Raw genomic sequence first — 22823 nt, forward strand, 5'->3', positions numbered from 1 at the left:
CACCCGACAATCCAGGCGTGCGTGGGAACATGGAACAACCTTCGATATGCTGCATGATGGCCACGTGTTCCTCAGATGTGAATCGCCAGGGGCACCTGTGTAATAACACTGAACCGCCCCTGTCCCTATAAATACACACCACACCACAGTCATTATCTCTTCTTCCACTCTCGCACGAACCCTAGCGCCACCGCTAGCCCTCGACGACGCCGACGATGAAGTTCTTAGCTGCCGCAACCTCTCCGACGCCGTCTTCACGCCGACCGCGAACATCGTCCTCTCCGCCGTCGCCGTAGGTGTCCTCCGTCGCCAAGTTAGGGCACGGACGATCGAACTGCTCGGCCTCCTCTTCCACTTTGTCTAGCAGTTCCTTGTGTGGTAAATAAAAAACCTCCTTTTTACGGCCCCTTTGATCCTACAGATTCATCACTTTCTACCACAAGTAGTTTCTGTTCACACATGTTGGATCCACTTCACACTGCATCTCATATTATGCCTAGTATGTTCACTTATGCTTCACAAAGTAGTTAGATTCCTCACTTGTACTGATCTCTGGATTCGTACAAATCTGGAACCAACTCCTTATCTATGAGTGAATGTCTTCGCATGATGAGGTCAATGTCTTCTAAACTGATTTATCTTCAAAAATCTTCTGAGAATGCATATGACCTCTTCCCCTTCCCTCGCACCTTAATGCTGTCACAGGTACATGTCCGTGGGAGAACCCCTTGGTTCTCATAGTCTGCATTCATTTGCAGAATTCTTACAACATCATATAAATTCTCCCGAAGCCAGTTCCTGTTTGTCCAGCAAGCGAAAGCCTTTGAAGCCTTTGAACGTGTTGAAGCCATTCAGTTTGAAGTTCATGGCTGCAGGGAAATCAGTAAGGAAGGGTGGCAGACAGCGTCATGGGGGAACATCAAGAGATTTGCCTAATGACCTCTCAGAGCTTTACAAGACAGATCCTGAAGAGGATTACAATCAGCGCAAGACCCGAATCCAATGGATTCGAAGATATTGGGTAGAACAATGGTTCAAATACTGGTTTGTGACCCAGGAATATGCTGAGAAAAATGCCATCAAGCAACCGTGGGGAGACATCCTATACAAGAATCTTCAACCCAGGTCCAGAGAAGAAGCCATTGAACAAGGCTTCTGTCCCTGCATGGTCCGTGGGCCACAGCCTGCAGATGCACACCCATCGTCACTATTATGGTGTCGTGACGACAATCTGTTCAAGCGCAACTTACAGTTTGCCAAGAACTCAGCGAAGCAGAACAAGAAGTCTTTGGGATTAGACTTCAACCCTGGTCCCTCTGCTCCCCGTGCTGATGGAACCCGCGAAGCTGAACCAATCTTCTTGGGCCCTTCTACAACTTGGAAGGTCTCATCACTCATATCGTGGTTCAAGGGACAGCCATGAATGAGCCTGCAGATGACGCTGAATCAGATGAAGCGCCTGCAGCGTCGAAGCCAAAGAAGTTGAAGCAGCCTAAAGCTTCAAAGCCTGCCTCTGCACCAAAAATCTCATGGGCGAAGCCACTGGCTACTGCACCTCCTGAAGACAGTGTGCAGTCTGAAGATTTGTCACGCATCTCCAAGCCCTAGAAAGTCAAGATGTGTCTGCCACACACCGGCCAAGAACTGACAGCTGCTGCTATTCTGTGCAACGATGCCATCGATCTGTCCAGTGATGAAGATCTTGCAGATGACGCTCTTGAGCAACTGATCAAGAGCAAAGAAGAAGCAGAAATCTTCAATGATCTGCCTCTCTTTGACGTGGCAATCATCCACAACTTCATTGATGAGTGGTTTGACATGCCCAACCTCAGCTTCGAAGATCTGCAACTTCCAATTGGCCTCAGTGTCGCCTTCCATGGCGCCATTGCTTCAGAGTTAGCTATCGCCCAGCGCATTGTTGAACTGAAGCAGAAGATTGACTTTGAGAAAACTCAGTTCAAGAAGCATATGGCCACGCTCAGCGTGCGAGAGGTGAAGAACTTCAAGATTATGCTGCACGAGCTCAAAGAAGCCTTTCTCAAGAAACATGCAGAAGCTCAGGGTTCTCGTGAGCGCATGAAGAGCCTGGCTGACAAGTGTGTGCAAGGCTACAACAAGGCTGAGAAGCGCAAGGCCCTTGGGCGTCCGGGCATTGATCCCGGGATGGCTGCTAAGAAGAAGAAGAAGCCCACTGTGGCCGAACCCAACGCACCCAGGCAGGAAGCAGATCCCATTGTCTTCCCAACCAGCATGACTGGCTCAAGGCCAAAAGCTAGATCTACCGCTTCAGAGCTGAAGAAGACGAGGACTGCTGAGGCTGAAGCCAGAAAGAGGAAACATCCTGAAGCCTCTGCTGCTGCTCCCTCCAAGAAGCGGAAGACCAAGAAGGAATGGGCTGCTCCCACAGAGCCCTTAATTGTTGAACCCATCTCCATGGTTCGCCCTGCCACTGAACATCAAGAGCGCCAACTGACTGTCCATGAGCCTGCTTTCACAGAGGCTCATGAAACTGAAGACTTTCCAGCATGGGATCATTGGTCACCATGACCATGTTGAAGATGATGCAGTTCTTCCTCAGATCGAGCACCAACAGGTATCATCGCCTGTGCTTACGCACAGCGAACTCATCAGCATTGGTCGTCCTCAGACGCCAATTGCTCAGGATGCATCATGGGCTGATCACCCACAAGAACAAGAAGAAGATGACCTTGAGACCCAGCCAACTCCTTCTCCAAAAGCGTCGCCAGCATTCCGCAGGCTTCGCAAAGGATCAAGGTCTCAAGTCCCTATTTCCACCATTCCAGAAGGAGAAGTGCCTCACCAATCTGTTGCACGTCAAGTGTTTCCAGATGCCACTCCTACTGAGACTGAATCTGAAGCCAAACTGGCTGAAGATGTTCCGGCTGCATCAGCCGATGAAGAAGAAACCCCAAGAGTTGCTACACCCCCGTCTCACCAAGAAGCTGTTCTCGAGGAGAACGTGACTGTGACCGACCCTCTAGCTCACCAAGTGGAGGTTGAGAATCTTGAGGCTGCCACCACCAAAACAAATGAAGCCAATGACGTTGTCACGGCTGAAGCAAATGTGGAGCCTCCACCAACCCAAGAACCAGAAGTCAGTGAAGCAAATGATGCTACTGCTCCTGTTCCTACGCCTGCTGCTGGTCCTCAGTTTGACTATCATGTTGAGCATAGGCCTCAGGTACAGAAGCCAATTCCAAGGTTGCCCAGGTTTCCAGGTCCTGCATCAGCACCTGGATCCTTCAATGTCAATGGCTTCAAAGCAGACAACACTTTCTTCAATAGCTCCAAGAACCCCTACTCAAGGGAAAGAATATCTTCTGATCGGTTCTGGAGCTATCCGCAGCGAAGCTATTACTCCTGCATTATGTACAATCAAGGTCGCATCTTCCCACATAAGCGTCTTGACACCGAAGCAATAGCTGGTCTGCCCTGTCTGGAAGAAGCTCTGGATTGCTTCAAAGAGGTTGGATTGTTGCCGTTTGTCACCGACCAAGATCACTGGAATGAAGAGTTGCTGCTCCAATTCTATGCCACACTTCACATCCGTGGGTACAACAGAGATCCGAAGACTTGGGTCCTGGAGTGGATGACAGGAAATGTTCATCACGAAGCCAAAGCCTTTGATATCATTGAGCTCACTAGTCTGCCCACTCCTGGCGATCTCTATGAACCTGGCTGTCAGCTTCACAGTGAAGCTATGGAGAACATCTTTCAGAAGCCTGAACCGAACATGAGTCAGATGCTCAGTATGATGAAGCCCTTGCCACAAGATGCTGCATATCCTAAGGAGTTCTTTGTTGAAGACCTTGAGTATCTGCCAAGGACTATTTATCACATCATAAGGCGAACTCTCTGGCCCATCAAAGGACATTCTCCACATGCCAAGCTGGAAGGTGCAATGAAGACTTTGGTATTCTATATTCTTCATGGAATATGCTTCGATGCACAGGACTTCTTCATCCGCCAACTTGCTGCATCAGGCTCTGATCTTTTTGGCTTGAAGTTCTACGCTCCATGGATAATGCGGCTGATTAAACTCCACTCTGCTATCTCATATCAGCCATCTGCTCACAATCATCGGATCTTTCTGCCTGATGTGGATATGTCCTTTGAAGCCATTTATCCTGAGCCTGCCAAGGAGCCTCTTAGTCTTCAGAATGCGGAGCATCAAAGTTTCTCTCAGAACATTGAAGGAGTTGAAGCAGTCACTCGTGTTAATCCTCTGGCTGGAACTACACGTGCACCTCATCATGCCCATACTGAAGCCACCGAAAGCACTATTGCCCAACGACCCAAGAAGGGTTCTCAATGACCGAGAGCTTCTGGTGGCTCTTCATCAGAAACAGGATAGGCATCATGACTGGCTGAAGCGCCAAATGCAAAGCCTCTTGGTGGATGTAAACCGCATTCGCAATCTTGCCACCAAGAATGCCTTTGTTGCCCATGAAACCTCTCGACGCACATGGAAAGGGCTGACGCTTATGTGCTCTGAAGATGATCTTCAAGAGGATGGCTTCTCTGAACGCTTCAAGTTTGACTCCACACCTCCTCGAAGGGCAGTGCTGCGACAACTCCATCTCTTGAAGACTCTGAGTTCTCTTCCTCTGCGGCAACTGTGAATGCCAGAGTGATCGAGGACGAAGACGATGCTACTTCACCGCCCCCTCCTTCAGCACACTTCGACACTGCTCCAAGTTCTTCTGCACCGCCGAACACCACCGTCGACCCTGTTGCTTCACCTACTCTTCATGGGAACGAGTAGATGCTCTATGTCTTCAAACCTTTTTGGTCCTTACTGACAAAAGGGGAAGAAGCATCTGAGTTTGATAGTCTTCAAGCGGGTCCACATGGGCGGTTGCTTTATATTTTGCCTAGTGTTTACAACTCTCGTTTTGATACATTTGGTTCTTTCAGTTGTACCACCTAAACTCGATGGTCGTCTGCTACTTATTTGCTACTTTGTGATGCAATGATAAATTCCGCATGTGCGACGATAAATTCCGCACTTAGATCATTTTGCAGACGTCCATTTTCCATTATGCATGTCATTATCTTCACACACCTTCACATGCATAATGAATTGTCATCATAAGTTGAAGAGGATCTCCACGAGTACAACCTGCCATGTGCATTTGCATTCCAAAAGCAAATTACTTATATGCACATCTTCAGGGGGAGCCCTTGCAACTTATGAAGACAATTCCTTATCCTTTACAATTTCACATATTATATTCCCCGTTGAAAACTTCAACTAGTTTGTCATCAATCACCAAAAAGGGGAGATTGTAAGTGCATCTAGTGCCACCCCTAGTTGGTTTTGGAGTATTGACGACAAACCTAGTTGAGGGACTAATGTGTTTGTGAGAATTGCAGGATAACATAGGTAGAAGTCCCTCATTGATTCGGTTTTCCTACCAGAGATGACCCCTAAAAATGTATGAAGACATTGATGTCAAAGGTGGTATATGAAGATATTCTCATTGAAGACTATGACAAGAGAAGACATCGCATGAAGCCTATGGAGCTCGAAGACTCAGATCTTTCTAGTTCTTTTTCTTCTTTATTGAGTCATAGGAACCACCGTACTGTTAAGTGGGGTCCAAGAGAACCAGTCAGAATGACTGAAGTGATGCTTATCCAAAACCTATGTCTTCGAGTGAAGACTATGAGAGCGAATCTTGTCTAGAGTCGGACAAGTCAGCCTTGCTTGTAGCCCAAGTAAAGTTGTCGTGTGTGTTTGAAATCTGACCGTTGGAACATGTGTCAGTTCCTTAGTGACCCAGGGTCATTTCGGACAAATCAGGTCAGGTTGCCTAGTGGCTATAAATAGCCCACCCCCTACAACCATAAACGGTTGGCTGCTCAGAGTTAGAGTACGGCTTTTGTCGTTTGAGAGCAACCCACCTTGAAGCCTTTGAGAGAGAATTCCTTGCGAGGATAAAGCCCTAACCACCCAGAGCCAAAGAGTGTTAGGCATCACTTAAGTCTTCCTGTCTGTGTGATCTGAAGACTTATTACACTTGAGGACTGTGAATCCTCCAGCCGGTTAGGCGTCACGTTCTGAGCATCCAAGAGTCATTGTGGATCGCCGGTGAACGAAGTCTGTGAAGGTTTGGGAGTCTACCTTGAAGACTTAACAGAGTGATTGGGCGAGGTCTGTGTGACCTTAGCTCAAGGGGAATACGGTGAGGACTGGGTGTCCTAAGCTGCGTGTTCAGGACTGGGTGTCCGGGACTGTGTGTCCTCAGGTTTAAATACCTAGCCGCCCTAACCAGACGTACAGTTGTCACAGCAACTGGAACTGGTCTAACAAATCATTGTGCTCAACGAGTCACCGGTTTCATCCTTCCCTTCCCTTTACTTACTGTTGGTACTTGTGAAGTCATTGTATGATTGCATTATCTTTTGTCTTCACTGAGTAACTGCTTGTTCTGATCGGCTTCATAATATCTTCCTACCTGATCCTTACTACCTAGCTGCTATTAGTCATTGTGCTTTCACTTCATTGAATACTTGACTATGGTTTGCCCAGTGTAGTCTACCTTCCGCTGCATGGTAATAGGTTTATTTCCATCGTTTGTCTTCGAAACTTCCACGTTTTGAAGACTTTCATAAAAATCGCCTAATCACCCCCCCTCTAGTCGATATAACGCACTTTCAGATTGAACTAGGTATTGGGATACCGACGATCGAATCTCGGGCAAGTAACATACCGACGACAAAGAGAACAACGTCTAGTGTTACGCGGTTTGATCGATAAAGATCTTCGTAGACTATGTAGGAACCAATATGAGCATCCACGTTCCGCTATTGGTTATTGACCGGAGACATGTCTCGGTCATGTCTACATAGTTCGCGAACCCGTAGGGTCCGCACGCTTAAAGTTCTGTGACGATCGATTTTATGGGTTTATATGTTTTGATGTACCAAAGGTAGTTCGAAGTCCCGGATATGATCACGGACATGACAAGGAGTCTCGAAATGGTCGAGACATAAAGATTGATATATTGGAAGCCTACATTTGGACATCGGAAGAGTTTCGGGTAAAATCGGGATTTTACCAGAGTACCAAAGGGGTTACCAAAACCCCCCGGGGGCTAATGGGCCTTGTTGGGCCATAAGGGAAAGAGAGAGGGGCCGACCTAGGGCAGGCAGCGCGCCCCCTCCCTTTGGTTCGAATTGTACTAGGAGAGGGGGGGGGGGCTTTCCTTCTCTTTCTTCCCCTTCATTTCCCCCTCCTAGTAGGAGTAGGAAAGGGAGGAATCCTACTCCTACTAGGAGGAGGATTCCTCCTCCTGGTGCACCAACAAGGGCTGGCCGGCCTCCCCCTTGCTTCTTTATATACAGGGGCAGGGGGGAACCTCTTGACACACAAGTTGATCACAGAGATCTCTCCCAGCCGTGTGCGGTGCCCCCCTTCCACCATAATCCACCTCAGTCATACTGTAGCGGCGTTTAGGGGAAGCCCTACTGCGGTAGCTTCATCAACATCGTCACCAAGCCGTCGTGCTGACGAAACTCTTCCCCGTGCTCTACAGGATCATGAGTTCGCGGGACATCATCGAGCTGAACATGTGGTGAACGCGGAGGTGCCATACGTTCGGTATTGAGGATCGGTCGATCATGAAGACGTACGACTACATCAGCCGCGTTGTCATAACGCTTCCGCTTAACGGTCTACGAGGGTACGTGGACGACACTCTCCCCTCTTGTTGCTATGCATCACCATGATCATGCATGTGCGTAGGATTTTTTTTCAAATTACTACGTTCCCCAACAGTGGCATCCGAGCAAGGTTTTATGCGTAGATGTTATATGCACGAGTAGAACACAAGTGAGTTGTGGGCGATACAAGTCATACTGCTTACCAGCATGCCATACTTTGGTTCGGTGGTATTGTTGGATGAAGCGGCCCGGACCGACATTACGTGTACGCTTACGCGAGACTGGTTCTACCGACGTGCTTTGCACATAGGGGCTAGCGGGTGTCAGTTTCTCCAACTTTAGTTTAACCGAGTGTGGCTACGCCCGGTCCTTGAGAAGGTTAAAACATCACTAACTTGACGAACTATCGTTGTGGTTTTGATGCGTAGGTAAGAACGGTTCTTGCTCAGCCCGTAGCAGCCATGTAAAACTTGCAAGAACAAAGTAGAGGATGTCTAACTTGTTCTTGCAGGGCATGTTGTGATGTGATATGGTCAAGACATGATGCTATAGTTATTGTATGAGATGATCATGTTTTGTAATGGAGTTATCGGCAACTGGCAGGAGCCATATGGTTGTCGCTTTATTGTATGCAATGCAATCGCCCTGTAATTGCTTTACTTTATCACTAAGCGGTAGCGATAGTCGTAGAAGCAATAGTTGGCGAGACGACAACGATGCTACGATGGAGATCAAGGTGTTGCGCCGGTGACGATGGTGATCATGACGGTGCTTCGGAGATGGAGATCACAAGCACAAGATGATGATGGCCATATCATATCACTTATATTGATTGCATGTGATGTTTATCCTTTATGCATCTTATTCTGCTTTATTTGACGGTAGCATTATAAGATGATCTCTCACTAAATTTCAAGATAAAAGTGTTCTCCTTGAGTATGCACCGTTGCCAAAGTTCGTCGTGCCGAGACACCACGTGATGATCGGGTGTGATAAGCTCTACGTCCATCTACAACGGGTGCAAGCCAGTTTTTGCACACGCAGAATACTCGGGTTAAACTTGACGAGCCTAGAATATGTAGATATGGCCTCGGAACACTAAGACCTAAAGGTCGAGCGTGAATCATATAGTAGATATGATAAACATAGTGATGTTCACCATTGAAAACTACTCCATTTCACGTGATGATCGGTTATGGTTTAGTTGATATGGATCACGTGATCACTTAGATGATTAGAGGGATGTCTATCTAAGTGGGAGTTCTTAAGTAATATCACTAATTGAACTTAAATTTATCATGAACTTAGTACCTGATAGTATTTTGCTTATCTATGTTGTTGTAGATAGATGGCCCGTGCTGTTGTTCCGTTGAATTTTAATGCGTTCCTTGAGAAAGCAAAGTTGAAAGATGATGGTAGCAATTACACAGACTGGGTCCATAACTTGAGGATTATCCTCATTGCTGCACAGAAGAATTACGTCCTGGAAGCACCGCTAAGTGCCAAACCTGCTGCAGGAGCAACACCAGATGTTATGAACGTCTGGCAGAGCAAAGATGATGACTACTCAATAGTTCAGTGTGCCATGCTTTACGGCTTAGAACCGGGACTTCAACGACGTTTTGAACGTCATGGAGCATATGAGAAGTTCCAGGAGTTGAAGTTAATATTTCAAGCAAATGCCCGGATTGAGAGATATGAAGTCTCCAATAAGTTCTATAGCTGCAAGATGGAGGAGAATAATTCTGTCAGTGAGCATATACTCAAAATGTCTGGGTATCATAATCACTTGACTCAACTGGGAGCTAATCTTCCTATTGATAGTGCCATTGACAGAGTTCTTCAATCACTGCCACCAAGCTAAAAAAGATTCATGATGAACTATAATATGCAAGCGATGAATAAGACAATTCCCGAGCTCTTCGCGATGCTAAAGGCTGCAGAGATAGAAATCAAAAAGGAGCATCAAGTGTTGATGGTTAACAAAACCACTATTTTTAAGAAAAAGGGTAAAGGGAAGAAGAAGGGGAACTTCAAGAAGAATGGCAAACAAGTTGCTGCTCAGGAGAAGAAACCCAAGTCTGGACCTAAACCTGAGGCTGAGTGCTTCTACTGCAAACAGACTGGTCACTGGAAGCGGAACTGTCCCAAGTATTTGGCGGATAAGAAGGATGGCAAGGTGAACAAAGGTATATGTGATATACATGTTATTGATGTGTACCTTACCAGAGCTCGTAATAGCACCTAGGTATTTGATACTGGTTATGTTGCTAATATTTCCAACTCAAAACAGGGACTACGGATTAAGCGAAGACTGGCTAAGGACGAGGTGACGATGCGCGTGGGAAATGGTTCCAAAGTCGATGTGATCGCCGTCGGCACACTACCTCTACATCTACCTTCGGGATTAGTTTTAGACCTAAATAATTGTTATTTGGTGCCAGTTTTAAGCATGAACATTATATCTGGATCTTGTTTGATGCCAGACGGTTATTCATTTAAATCTGAGAATAATGGTTGTTCTATTTATATGAGTAATATCTTTTATGGTCATGCACCCTTGAAGAGTGGTCTATTTATGTTAAATCTCGATAGTAGTAATGTTGAAGCCAAAAGATGCAGAGTTGATAATGATAGTGCAACTTATTTGTGGCACTGCCGTTTGGGTCATATTGGTATAAAGCGCATGAAGAAACTCCATATTGATGGACTTTTGGAATCACTTGATTATGAATCACTTGGTACTTGCGAACCGTGCCTTATGGGCAAGATGACTAAAACACCGTTCTCCGGAACTATGGAGCGAGCAACAGATTTGTTGGAAATCATACGTACTGATGTATGTGGTCCGATGAATATTGAGGCCCGTGGTGGGTATCGTTATTTTCTCACCTTCACAAATGATTTGAGCATATATGGGTATATCTACTTAATGAAACATAAGTCTGAAACATTTGAAAAGTTCAAAGAAATTCAGAGTGAAGTGGAAAATCATCGTCACAAGAAAATAAAGTTTCTACGATCTGATCGTGGAGGAGAATATTAGAGTTACGAGTTTGGCCTACATTTGAAACAATGCAAAATAGTTTCGCAACTCACGCCACCCAGAACACCACAACGTAATGGTGTGTCCGAACGTTGTAATCGTACTTTACTAGATATGGTGCGATCTATGATGTCTCTTACTGATTTTCCGCTATCCTTTTGGGGTTATGCTTTAGAGACTGCTGCATTCACGTTAAATAGGGCACCATCAAAATCCGTCGAGACGACGCCTTATGAACTATGGTTTGGCAAGAAACCAAAGTTGTCGTTTCTTAAAGTTTGGGGTTGTGATGCTTATGTGAAAAAGCTTCAACCTGATAAGCTCGAACCCAAATCGGAGAAATGTGTCTTCATAGGATACCCAAAGGAAACGGTTGGGTACACCTTCTATCACAGATCTGAAGGCAAGACATTCCTTGCTAAGAATGGATCCTTTCTAGAGAAGGAGTTTCTCTCGAAAGAAGTGAGTGGGAGGAAAGTAGAACTTGATGAGGTAACTGTACCTGCTCCCTTATTGGAAAGTAGTTCATCACAGAAACTGGTTCCTATGACATCTACACCAATTAGTGAGGAAGCTAATGATGATGATCATGAAACTTCAGATCAAGTTACTACCGAACCTCGTAGGTCAACCAGAGTAAGATCCACACCAGTGTGGTACGGCAATCCTGTTCTGGAGGTCATGTTACTTGACCATGACGAACCTACGAACTATGAGGAAGCGATGATGAGCCCAGATTTTGCAAAATGGCCTGAGGCCATGAAATCTGAGATGGGATCCATGTATGAGAACAAAGTGTGGACTTTGGTTGACTTGCCCGATGATCAACAAGCCATCGAGAATAAATGGATCTTCAAGAAGAAGATAGACGCTGACGGTAATATTACTGTCTACAAAGCTCGACTTGTTGCGAAAGGTTTTCGACAAGTTCAAGGAGTTGATTACGATGAGACCTTCTCACCCATAGCGATGCTTAAGTCCGTCCGAATCATGTTAACAATTGCCGCGTTTTATGATTATGAAATTTGGCAAATGGATGTAAAGACCGCATTCCTGAATGGATTTCTGGAAGAAGAGTTGTATATGATGCAACCTGAAGGTTTTATCGATCCAAAGGGAGCTAACAAAGTGTGCAAGCTCCAGCGATCCATTTATGGACTGGTGCAAGCCTCTCAGAGTTGGAATAAACATTTTGATAGTGTGATCAAAGCATATGGTTTTATACAGACTTTTGGAGAAGCCTGTATTTACAAGAAAGTGAGTGGGAGCTCTGTAGCATTTCTAATTTTATATGTGGATGACATATTGTTGATTGGAAATGATATAGAATTTCTGGATAGCATAAAAGGATACTTGAATAAGAGTTTTTCAATGATAGACCTCGGTGAAGCTGATTATATTGGGCATCAAGATCTATAGAGATAGATCAAGACGCTTAATTGGACTTTCAGAAAGCACATACCTTGATAAAGTTTTGAAGAAGTTCAAAATGGATCAAGATAAGAAAGGGTTCTTGCCTGTATTACAAGGTGTGAAGTTGAGTAAGACTCAATGCCCGACCACTGCAGAAGATAGAGATAAAATGAAAAGTGTTCCCTATGCTTCAGCCATAGGCTCTATCATGTATGCAATGCTACGTACCAGACCTGATGTGTGCCTTGCCATTAGTTTAGCAGGGAGGTGCCAAAGTAATCCAGGAGTGGATCACTGGACAGCGGTCAAGAACATCCTGAAGTACCTGAAAAGGACCAAGGATATGTTTCTCGTTTATGGAGGTGACAAAGAGCTCATCGTAAATGGTTATGTTGATGCAAGCTTTGACACTGATCCGGACAATTCTAAATTGCAAACCGGATACGTGTTTATATTAAACGGTGGAGCTGTCAGTTGGAGCAGTTCTAAACAGAGCGTCGTGGCGGGATCTACATGTGAAGCGGAGTACATTGCTGCTTCGGAAGCAGCGAATGAAGGAGTCTGGATGAAGGAGTTCATATCTGTTCTAGGTGTCATACCTAGTGCATCGGATCCAACGAAAATCTTTTGTGACAATACTGGTGCAATTGCCTTGGCAAAGGAATCCAGATTTCACAAGAGAACCAAGCACATCAAGAGACGCGTCAACTCCATCCGGGATCAAGTCCAAGTGGGAGACATAGAGATTTGCAAGATACATACGGATCTAAATGCTGCAGACCCGTTGACTAAGCCTCTTCCACGAGCAAAACATGATCAACACCAAGGCTCCATGGGTGTTAGAATCACTACTGTGTAATCTAGATTATTGACTCTAGTGCAAGTGGAAGACTGAAGGAAATATGCCCTAGAGGCAGTAATAAAGTTATTATTTATTTCCTTATATCATGATAAATGTTTATTATTCATGCTAGAATTGTATTAACCGGAAACATAATACATGTGTGAATACATAGACAAACATAGTGTCACTAGTGTGCCTCTACTTGACTAGCTCATTGATCAAAGATGGTTAAGTTTTCTAAACCATAGACATGAGTTATCATTTGATCAATGGGATCACATCATTACGAGAATGATGTGATTGACTTGACCCATTCCGTTAGCTTAACACTTGATCATTTTTGTTTACTGCTATTGCTTTCTTCATGACTTATACATGTTCTTATGACTATGAGATTATGCAACTCCCGAATACCGGAGGAACACTTTGTGTGCTACCAAACGTCACAACGTAACAGGGTGATTATAAAGGTGCTCTACAAGTGTCTCCAATGATACTTGTTGAGTTTGCATAGATCAAGATTAGGATTTGTCACTCCGATTGTCGGAGAGGTATCTCCGGGCCCTCTCGGTAATACACATCACTATAAGCCTTGCAAGCAATACAACTAATGAGTTAGTTGCGGGATAGTGCATTACGGAACGAGTAAAGAGACTTGCCGGTCATGAGATTGAACTAGGTATTGGGATACCGACGATCGAATCTCGGGCAAGTAACATACCGATGACAAAGAGAACAACGTATAGTGTTATGCGGTTTGACCGATAAAGATCTTCATAGAATATGTAGGAATCAATATGAGCATCCAGGTTCCGCTATTGGTTACTGACCGGAGACATGTCTCGGTCATGTCTACATAGTTCTCGAACCCGTAGGGTCCGCACGCTTAAAGTTCTGTGACGATCGGTTTTATGAGTTTATATGTTTCGATGTACCGAAGGTAGTTCGGAGTCCTGGATATGATCACGGACATGACAAGGAGTCTCGAAATGGTCGAGACATAAAGATTGATATATTGGAAGCCTACATTTGGACATCGGAAGAGTTCCGGGTAAAATCGGGATTTTACCGGAGTACCGGAGGGGTTACTGGAACCCCCCGGGGGCTAATGGGCCTTGTTGGACCATAAGGGAAAGAGAGAGGGGCCGGCTAGGGCACGCAACGCGCCCCCTCCCTCTGGTCCGAATTGGACTAGGAGAGGGGGAGCAACGCCCCCCTTTCCTTCTCTTTCTTCCCCTTCCTTTCCCCCTCCTAGTAGGAGTAGGAAAGGGAGGAATCCTACTCCTACTAGGAGGAGGATTCCTCCTCCTGGCGCAACAACAAGGGCCGGCCGGCCTCCCCCTTGCTCCTTTATATACAGGGACAGGGGGCACCTCTAGACACATAAGTTGATCACAAAGATCTCTCCCAGTCGTGTGTGGTGCCCCCTTCCACCATAATCCACCTCGGTCATACTGTAGCGGTGTTTAGGCGAAGCCCTACTGCGGTAGCTTCATCAACATTGTCACCACGCCGTTGTGCTGACGAAACTCTTCCCCGAGATCTACTGGATTGTGAGTTTGCGGGACATCACCGAGCTGAACGTGTGCTGAACGCGGAGGTGTTGTACGTTCGGTACTGAGGATCGGTCGATCGTGAAGACGTACGACTACACCAACCGCGTTGTCATAACGCTTCCGCTTAACGGTCTACGAGGGTACGTGGATGACACTCTCCCCTCTCGTTGCTATGCACCACCATAACCATGCATGTGCATAGCATTTTTTTGAAATTACTACGTTCCCCAACAACAAGGTGTGAAGTGATACGTCCATTTTGCATCATGCTTTTATATCGTTATTTGTTGCATTATGGGATGTTATTACACATTATGTCACAATACTTATGGCTATTCTCTCTTATTTTACAAGGTTTACATGAAGAGGGGGAATGCCGGCAGCTGGAATTCAGGGCTGGAAAAGGAGCAAATATTAGAGACCTATTCTGCACATCTCCAAAAGTCCTGAAACTCCACGGGAATTATTTTCAGAATATATAAAAAATATTGGGCGAAAGAAGTACCAGAGGGGGGCCACCCACCGTCCACGAGGGTGGGGGGCACGCCCCCTGCCTCGTGGGGCCCCTGGTGGCCCTCTGATGCCCATCTTTGGCTATATGGAGTCTTTCGTCCAGGAAAAAATCATAAGCAAGCTCACGGGACGAAACTCCGCCGCCACGAGGCGGAACCTTGGCATAACCAATCTAGGGCTCCGGCGGAGCTGTTCTGCCGGGGAAACTTCCCTCCGGGAGGGGGAAATCATCACCATCGTCATCACCAACGATCCTCTCATTGGGAGGGGGTCAATCTCCATCAACATCTTCACCAGCACCATCTCATCTCAAACCCTAGTTCATATCTTGTATCCAATCTTTGTATCCAAACCTCAGATTGGTACCTGTGGGTTGCTAGTAGTGTTGATTACTCCTTGTAGTTGATGCTAGTTGGTTTACTTGGTGGAATATCATATGTTCAGATCCATTATGCATATTAATACCCCTCTGATTATGAACATGAATATGCTTTGTGAGTAGTTACGTTTGTTCCTGAGGACATGTGAGAAGTCTTGCTATAAGTAGTCATTTGGATTTGGTATTCGTTCGATATTTTGATGAGATGTATGTTGTCATCCCTCTAGTGGTGTCATGTGAACGTCGACTACATGACACTTCACCATTGTTCGGGCCTAGAGGGAGGCATTGGGAAGTAATAAGTAGATGATGGGTTGCTAGAGTGACAGAAGCTTAAACGCTAGTTTATGCGTTGCTTCGTAAGCGGCTGATTTGGATCCATATGTTTCATGCTATGGTAAGGTTTACCTTAATACTTCTGTTGTAGTTGCGGATGCTTGCAATAGGGTTTAATCATAAGTGGGATGCTTGTCCAAGTAAGGGTAGTACCCAAGCACCGGTCCACCCACATATCAAATTATCAAAGTACCAAACGCGAATCATATGAACATGATGAAAACTAGCTTGACGACAATTCCCATGTGTCCTCGGGAGCGCTTTACTTTATATAAGAGTTTGTCCAGGCTTGTCCTTTGCTACAAAAAGGATTGGGCCATCTTGCTGCACCTTATTTACTTGCATTACTTGTTACCCGTTACAAATTACCGTATCACAAAACTATCTGTTACCGATAATTTCAGTGCTTGCAGAAAATACCTTGCTGAAAACCACTTATCGTTTCCTTCTACTCCTCGTTGGGTTCGACACTCTTACTTATCGAAAAGGCTATGATAGATCCCCTACACTTGTGGGTCATCAAGACTCTTTTCTGGCGTCATTGCCGGGGAGTGAAGCGCCTTTGGTAGGTGGAATTTGGTAAGGAAAAATTTATATAGTGTGCTGAAATTTACTTTCACTTGTTACTATGGAACATAATCCTTTGAGGGGCTTGTTCGGGGTATATTCACCCCGACCAGTAGAGCAAAGAGTTGCTCCTCAACCTATTGAACCTACTGAAAATGTTTACTTTAAAATTCCTTCAGGTATGATAGAGAAACTTCTAGCTAATCCTTTCACAGGTGACGGAACATTACATCCCGATTTGCACCTAATCTATGTGGATGAAGTTTGTGGCTTATTTAAGCTTGCAGGTATGCCCGAGGATGTTATCAATAAGAAGGTCTTCCCTTTATCTTTGAAGGGAGAGGCATTGACATGGTTTAGGCTATGAGATGATATTGGATCATGGAATTGAAGGAAATATGCCCTAGAGGCAATAATAAAGTTATTATTTATTTCCTCATATCATGATAAATGTTTATTATTCATGCTAGAATTGTATTAACCGGAAACATAATACATGTGTGAATACATAGACAAACATAGTGTCACTAGTATGCCTCTACTTGACTAGCTCGTTGATCAAAGATGGTTAAGTTTCCTAGCCACAGACATGAGTTATCATTTGATTAACGGGATAACATCATTAGTAGAATGGTGTGATTGACTTGACCCATCCGTTAGCTTAGCACGATTATCATTTAGTTTGTTGCTATTGCTTTCTTCATGACTTATACATGTTCTTATGACTATGAGATTATGCAACTCCCGAATACCGGAGGAACACTTTGTGTGCTACTAAATGTCACAACGTAATTGGGTGATTATAAAGGTGCTCTACAGGTGTCTCCGATGTTACTTGTTGAGTTGGCATAGATCGAGATTAGGATTTGTCACTCCGATTGTCGAAGAGGTATCTCTGGGCCCTCTCGGTAATGCACATCACAATAAGCCTTGCAAGCAATGCAACTAAAGAGCTAGTTGCGGGATGATGCATTACAGAACGAGTAAAGAGACTTGCCGGTAACGAGATTGAGCTAGGTATTGAGATACCGACGATCGAATCTCGGGCAAGTAACATGCCGATGACAGAGGGAACAACGTATGTTGTTTTGTGGTTTGACCGATAAAGATCTTCGTAGAATATGTAGAAACCAATATGAGCATCCAGGTTCCACTATTGGTTATTGACCGGGGACGTGTCTCGGTCATGTCTACATAGTTCTCGAGCCCGTAGGGTCCGCATGCTTAAAGTTCTGTGATGATCGGTATTATGAGTTTATATGTTTTGATGTACCGAAGGTAGTTTGGAGTCCCGGATATGATCACGGACATGACAAGGAGTCTCTAAATGGTCGAGACATAAAGATTGATATATTGGAAGCCTACTGTCGGTGTCAAAACCGGCGGATCTCGGGTAGGGGGTCCCGAACTGTGCGTCTAAGGCGGATGGTAACAGGAGGCAGGGGACACGATGTTTTACCCAGGTTCGGGCCCTCTTGACGGAGGTAAAACCCTACGTCCTTCTTGATTATTCTTGATAATATGAGTAGTACAAGAGTTGATCTACCACGAGATCAGAGAGGCTAAACCCTAGAAGCTAGCCTATGGTATGATTGTCTGTTGTCCTACGGACTAAAACCCTCCGGTTTATATAGACATCGGAGGGGGCTAGGGTTACACAAGGTCGGTTACAAAGGAGGAGATATACATATCCGTATTGCCTAGCTTGCCTTCCACGCCAAGTAGAGTCCCATCCGGACACGGGACGAAGTCTTCAATCTTGTATCTTCATAGTCCAACAGTCCGGCCAAAGGATATAGTCCGGCTGTCCGGAGACCCCCTAATCCAGGACTCCCTCAGTAGCCCTAAACCAGGCTTCAATGACGATGAGTCCGGCGCGCAGTGTTGTCTTTGGCATTGCAAGGCGGGTTCCTCCTCCGAATACACCACAGAAGAGTTTGAATACAAGGATAGTGTCCGACCCTGCAAAATAAGTTCCACATACCACCGTAGAGAGAATAATATTTCCACAAATCTAATCTGCTGACACGTTTTGGCAGCATGACATCACGCCACAGCCCGGTAATTATTTGAACCGTTTTGCTTCAACCAGCCCCGCACATAACGCAAGGCAGTTTCTTGACACGTCTTGTCAAAGCAGAGATTGTGTTCCCCTTATTACGGGATTATCATCACTACGAACGTGGGTAACCCAACCGCGCCATCAATTACGGCGCTTGGTGAACAAGCGAGTTTTACCAGGCTAGTGGAGACGCATAGTTTAGTCCACCCTTATAAAGGGATAAGATCTCACCTTTTTCTACCCACGCCTTCTTCCTCCTTGCTCATTCATTCTCGCGTACTCGAGCTCCAGCGCCCAAGCTGGCATCCTCCTCCTCAACTCTCTCCAAACATGTCCGGAGCGGGAGGCAAGTGGATGGCCTCCTCCGTCATGGAGGGGCACATCAAAAAGTTACGCGGAGCCAGATACTTAGCCGCGGATATCACGCACCGGCTGCCAGCCGTGGGGCAGGTCATCCCTACCCCAGAACCCCACGAGAGGGTGATCTTCCTCCACCACTTCGTCCGCAGACTGGGGTTTCCCCTCCATCCATTTGTCCGCGGCCTCATGTTCTAATATGGGCTGGACTTTCATGACCTGGCCCCGAACTTCATCCTCAACATCTTGGCATTCATCGTCGTGTGCGAGGCCTTCCTCCGCATCCGGCCCCACTTCGGCATGTGGCTGAAGACCTTCAATATCAAGCCGAAGGTGGTGGGCGGACAACAGGCGGAATGCGACGGAGCCATGGTAGGCAAAATGCCCAACGTTACATGGCTCGAGGGCTCCTTCGTGGAGACCATAAAGGGGTGGCAATCAGGGTGGTTCTACATCACCGAGCCACGCGACACCAACTGGGCGGCGACCCTCGAGTTTCAATCTGGAATCCCCACACAGCTCACTTCCTGAAAGGAGAAGGGCCTCACCTGGGGTTCATCGGTGGAGCTGGACGGACTCCAGAAATGTATCCGGAACATGACAAGCAAGAAACTTAAGCTTGTCAAAATAGTCCAAGTCATGCTCTTCCGCCGGATCCTCCCGTGTCAGCAACGGGATTTCAACTTATGGGAGTTCGACTCAGCCCGGCACCAGACTCTAAGCGAGCTCTTCGACACGATGCACAAAGACGTCTGGAGGGTGCTATTCAAGGGCGCCGAGGTCCCTCCCTCTCTCACCGAGGACCGCGGGCTAAGAGCGAAGCGCCCTGCGAATCCGGTAAGTTCTATACATTTGGTAGGACATTTATTTCCCATAGCTTAACCCTGTGCGGGGTCTGAGCTCTCATGCCTTTAACAGGACTGGGTGGAGGCATCGGAGCAGATCGTCTGTCCGGCCCCTCTGCCCGAAGACACTGCGGGCGCTCTCCTGACGGAGATGCTGACTCCGGCTCCTTATAAGGTGCCGGAGAAGACCAAGAAGAAGGCCAAGGGAACCCGAAAGAGTTCCCGGCGCCAGGTGGTATCGGAGTCATCGTCCGATAACTCCGTCACTCCTCCCATGAAGATGAGGAGGAAGATGAAGATGCTCCCCCTCCAGCCAGGGGAGACAAGAAAAGGAAGGCCGCCCCAACCGGGGAGGCCAAAGGGTCCAAGAGAGGAAGGACTCTCCTTCCGGACTGCTCCACCATCGCCGCCGAAGGCGAAGACGAGTGGTTGCTCAGGGCCAAGCCCCTGGCGAAGTCATAAGTATTCGGATACCAGAGTAACTCATAGCATTCCTTTGTCGCACTGCTTCTCCTAACGCCGAATATGATTATGCAGACCGCCCCAAGCCCGTATCGACGTATCCTCGTTGGACGACTCCTTGGATTCGTCGGATATGGATAGCGATCCACTTCCGACTGCCACCTCCCCTTGCCCTATGGACAATGCTGAGGTATTGTCTCAAGGGGCACCGAGCCGGGGGGAGATAGTCCTGGAGGCGCCTCAAGGCGACCTTCCGGACTCCAGGAGCAAGGGGAGCAAGGCTCTCGGGGGCTCCCAGTTCGGCTCTCAGCCGAACACCACACTGGAACCTCCAGTGGTTCCAGACTCGGGCAGGCGGCTCCCTTCCAAAAGGGGTAAGATGCCCGTGCCGGTGACCTCTGTCCATCCAGAGGCACCGGACAACCTGCTGGGAGCGCTTCGCGGCGCTTCCATCGACGAAGAGCATCGTACTATTATGAGTGCGGTGATCAAGAAGGTTCAGTCTGCCAAGAGCGGACTGACTGAAGCCTGTGCCAGCCTTCTGACAGGCTTTGAGGTAAGTATTGAAAATGTAGGAAAAATATTACCGCATAGACAGTAGCCCCTGATGCTCTGTTTGGTGTTCACAAAGAAAAGCCGAATAGAGGATCAAATAAAATATGTAGGAGTCTAATATAAGTATGTCTATATGTATATGCAGGCTTTGCTACTGGCCTCTGCCGCACTGACTGCGGAGGTCGCTGCACTGAAGCAGGACCTCGAGGGGTCCGAAATAGAGCTCGGCCTTGCCAAGAGGCAGCTCGAGGAGAACAAAGGTAAGTAATACCTTGTCTCTCTATTAAAAAGAAAATGTGGTTGCGAAATGACAGGATCATCATGAATGTGCCAGGGGCCACGACCGAGGTGGCGACCCTAAAGCAAGCGTTGTCCGAGGCCGAAGACAAAGCGGCAAAGGAGCACACCGAGTGGGAGAAGCAAGAGGCACGGGTGGTCGAGGTGCAGTAAGAGCTCCAGGATCTCGTGACGAAGCACGAGGCTTTGGAGCTTGACTCGAAGACGCGAGAGTCTGAGCTTGCCGCAGCCCTTGAGAGAATGAAGAATGCCAAGGATGAAGCCCAAAGGGCCCTCCAGGAAATTGAGGCGATAAGGAAGATAGCGGCGGGTAAGGCATTCAATATGCAAAGCAAGCATGTGAAAGTAAATTACTTGTTACTTACCCGAGTCCGGAGTTCTCTAGGAGCATTCGCAAATTTGCCCCGCAGCGTGTCGGATGCTGCATAGTTTTACCAGGCCGAGGAGGGAAGCTCGACAGAGAAGCTGTTCTGGTCTCAGTATACTGGGACCGAACACCCGATGCCTATGAGCGACCAGCTGAAGCAACTGGTTGAGCTGCACAAGGCGGCCGAACAGGCCATGAAGGGCTTTATAGTCCGGATGTGGCCTGGCGAAGCCCTTCCCAGCAGCTACTTCGGCCTGGTGAGGCGGCTTGTGGATGCCTGCCCATGGCTGGAGGTCATCAAGCGGTCTGTCTGCATCGAAGGTGCACGTCGGGCTTTTGCCCGTGCAAAGGTGCACTGGGCCAAGATGGATGCCGAGAAGCTGGTGAAGGAGGGGCCGCCGCAGGGCAAGGAGCATCGCCACCCCGAGATGTATTATGAGGGTGTCCACAAGGGTGCCCGTCTTGTAGCGGACGAGTGTGCGAAAGATGTAATATTTGAATGAACATGCTCGTGTGATCCTGTATTATGAAAACTTGTTCATATGCGCTATGCAACGCTTGTTTGAATTTAAAATATTACCTTCTGTTCGGCTGTTTATCAAATCTGAGAGATGGCTAGTCGTCGGCTTCTGCCCCCATGCCACGAGTGCTGGGGTGTTCGGGATAAACCTGAGCACTCTTGTTCCCATTTTTGGGTCCTTCGAGGGAGGTGCTCAGCACAACGAACAAGGCAATTAGACTATAATGATTTATCACTCTCACTTAGCCATAGAATTCTATAATTTTAAATTTTGGCGAAGCCCCTAGTATTCGGAAGGCCGAATTTGGGGCGCTATACACGCCTTAATCCGGACAAAGCCGACTCCTCGCTCTAAGCGGCATAAGTCTTTAGGGACTCGAAACCTCTCGAACCGCGACCAGTCTCTTGCCTTATCATGACAGTCAGTTTTAGCTTTCTCTACTGAGGTGCTTAGCCCAGCAGAACCGGGGCACAATCGCAGTAGTTCTCCCAGTGCTACCTTAGCCGATATAGCGGAACGTAAGGTACCAAAACATGGGAGCCGGGCAAACCCAACTATTGACCCAAGACATGATTCGGAGCTGATGCATATAGTGCTATAAGTTCGGGGTGCCGCACTGTCGAAAGTGTTCGGACTTCTCACGGCGTATTATGGGGTATGCTTAAGCCCCTGGCGTATTGGCCGTACCAGAGTGTACGGGTGCTGGGTGTCATGAATGAACATATATATATATATAAAGGAAGAATGCAATAATAGTCTTAGTGCTATGCATTGTTTATTCAAAAAGGTGTGTTAAAGCTGAATAATACAAGTAGTGTGATAAGCAAAAAGTAGGACTATTTGACATGTCCCTTCCAAGGGCAAGCTGAGGAATGGTATTAAAGTAAGTATTTCACTCGTTATCGTAATCCACCTGGGAGTTCCGCGGTGCGACGTAGCTTTCTGCCTCCTTGGTTGCTGCATCATGTGTCCGACAATCATACTGCTGGACAATATTTCCAGAGATTAAAGTCG

The sequence above is a fragment of the Triticum urartu genome, chromosome 2A, assembly GCF_056163025.1.
Source record: "Triticum urartu cultivar PI428250 chromosome 2A, HENAU_Tu73, whole genome shotgun sequence".
Taxonomy (NCBI): Eukaryota; Viridiplantae; Streptophyta; class Magnoliopsida; order Poales; family Poaceae; genus Triticum; species Triticum urartu.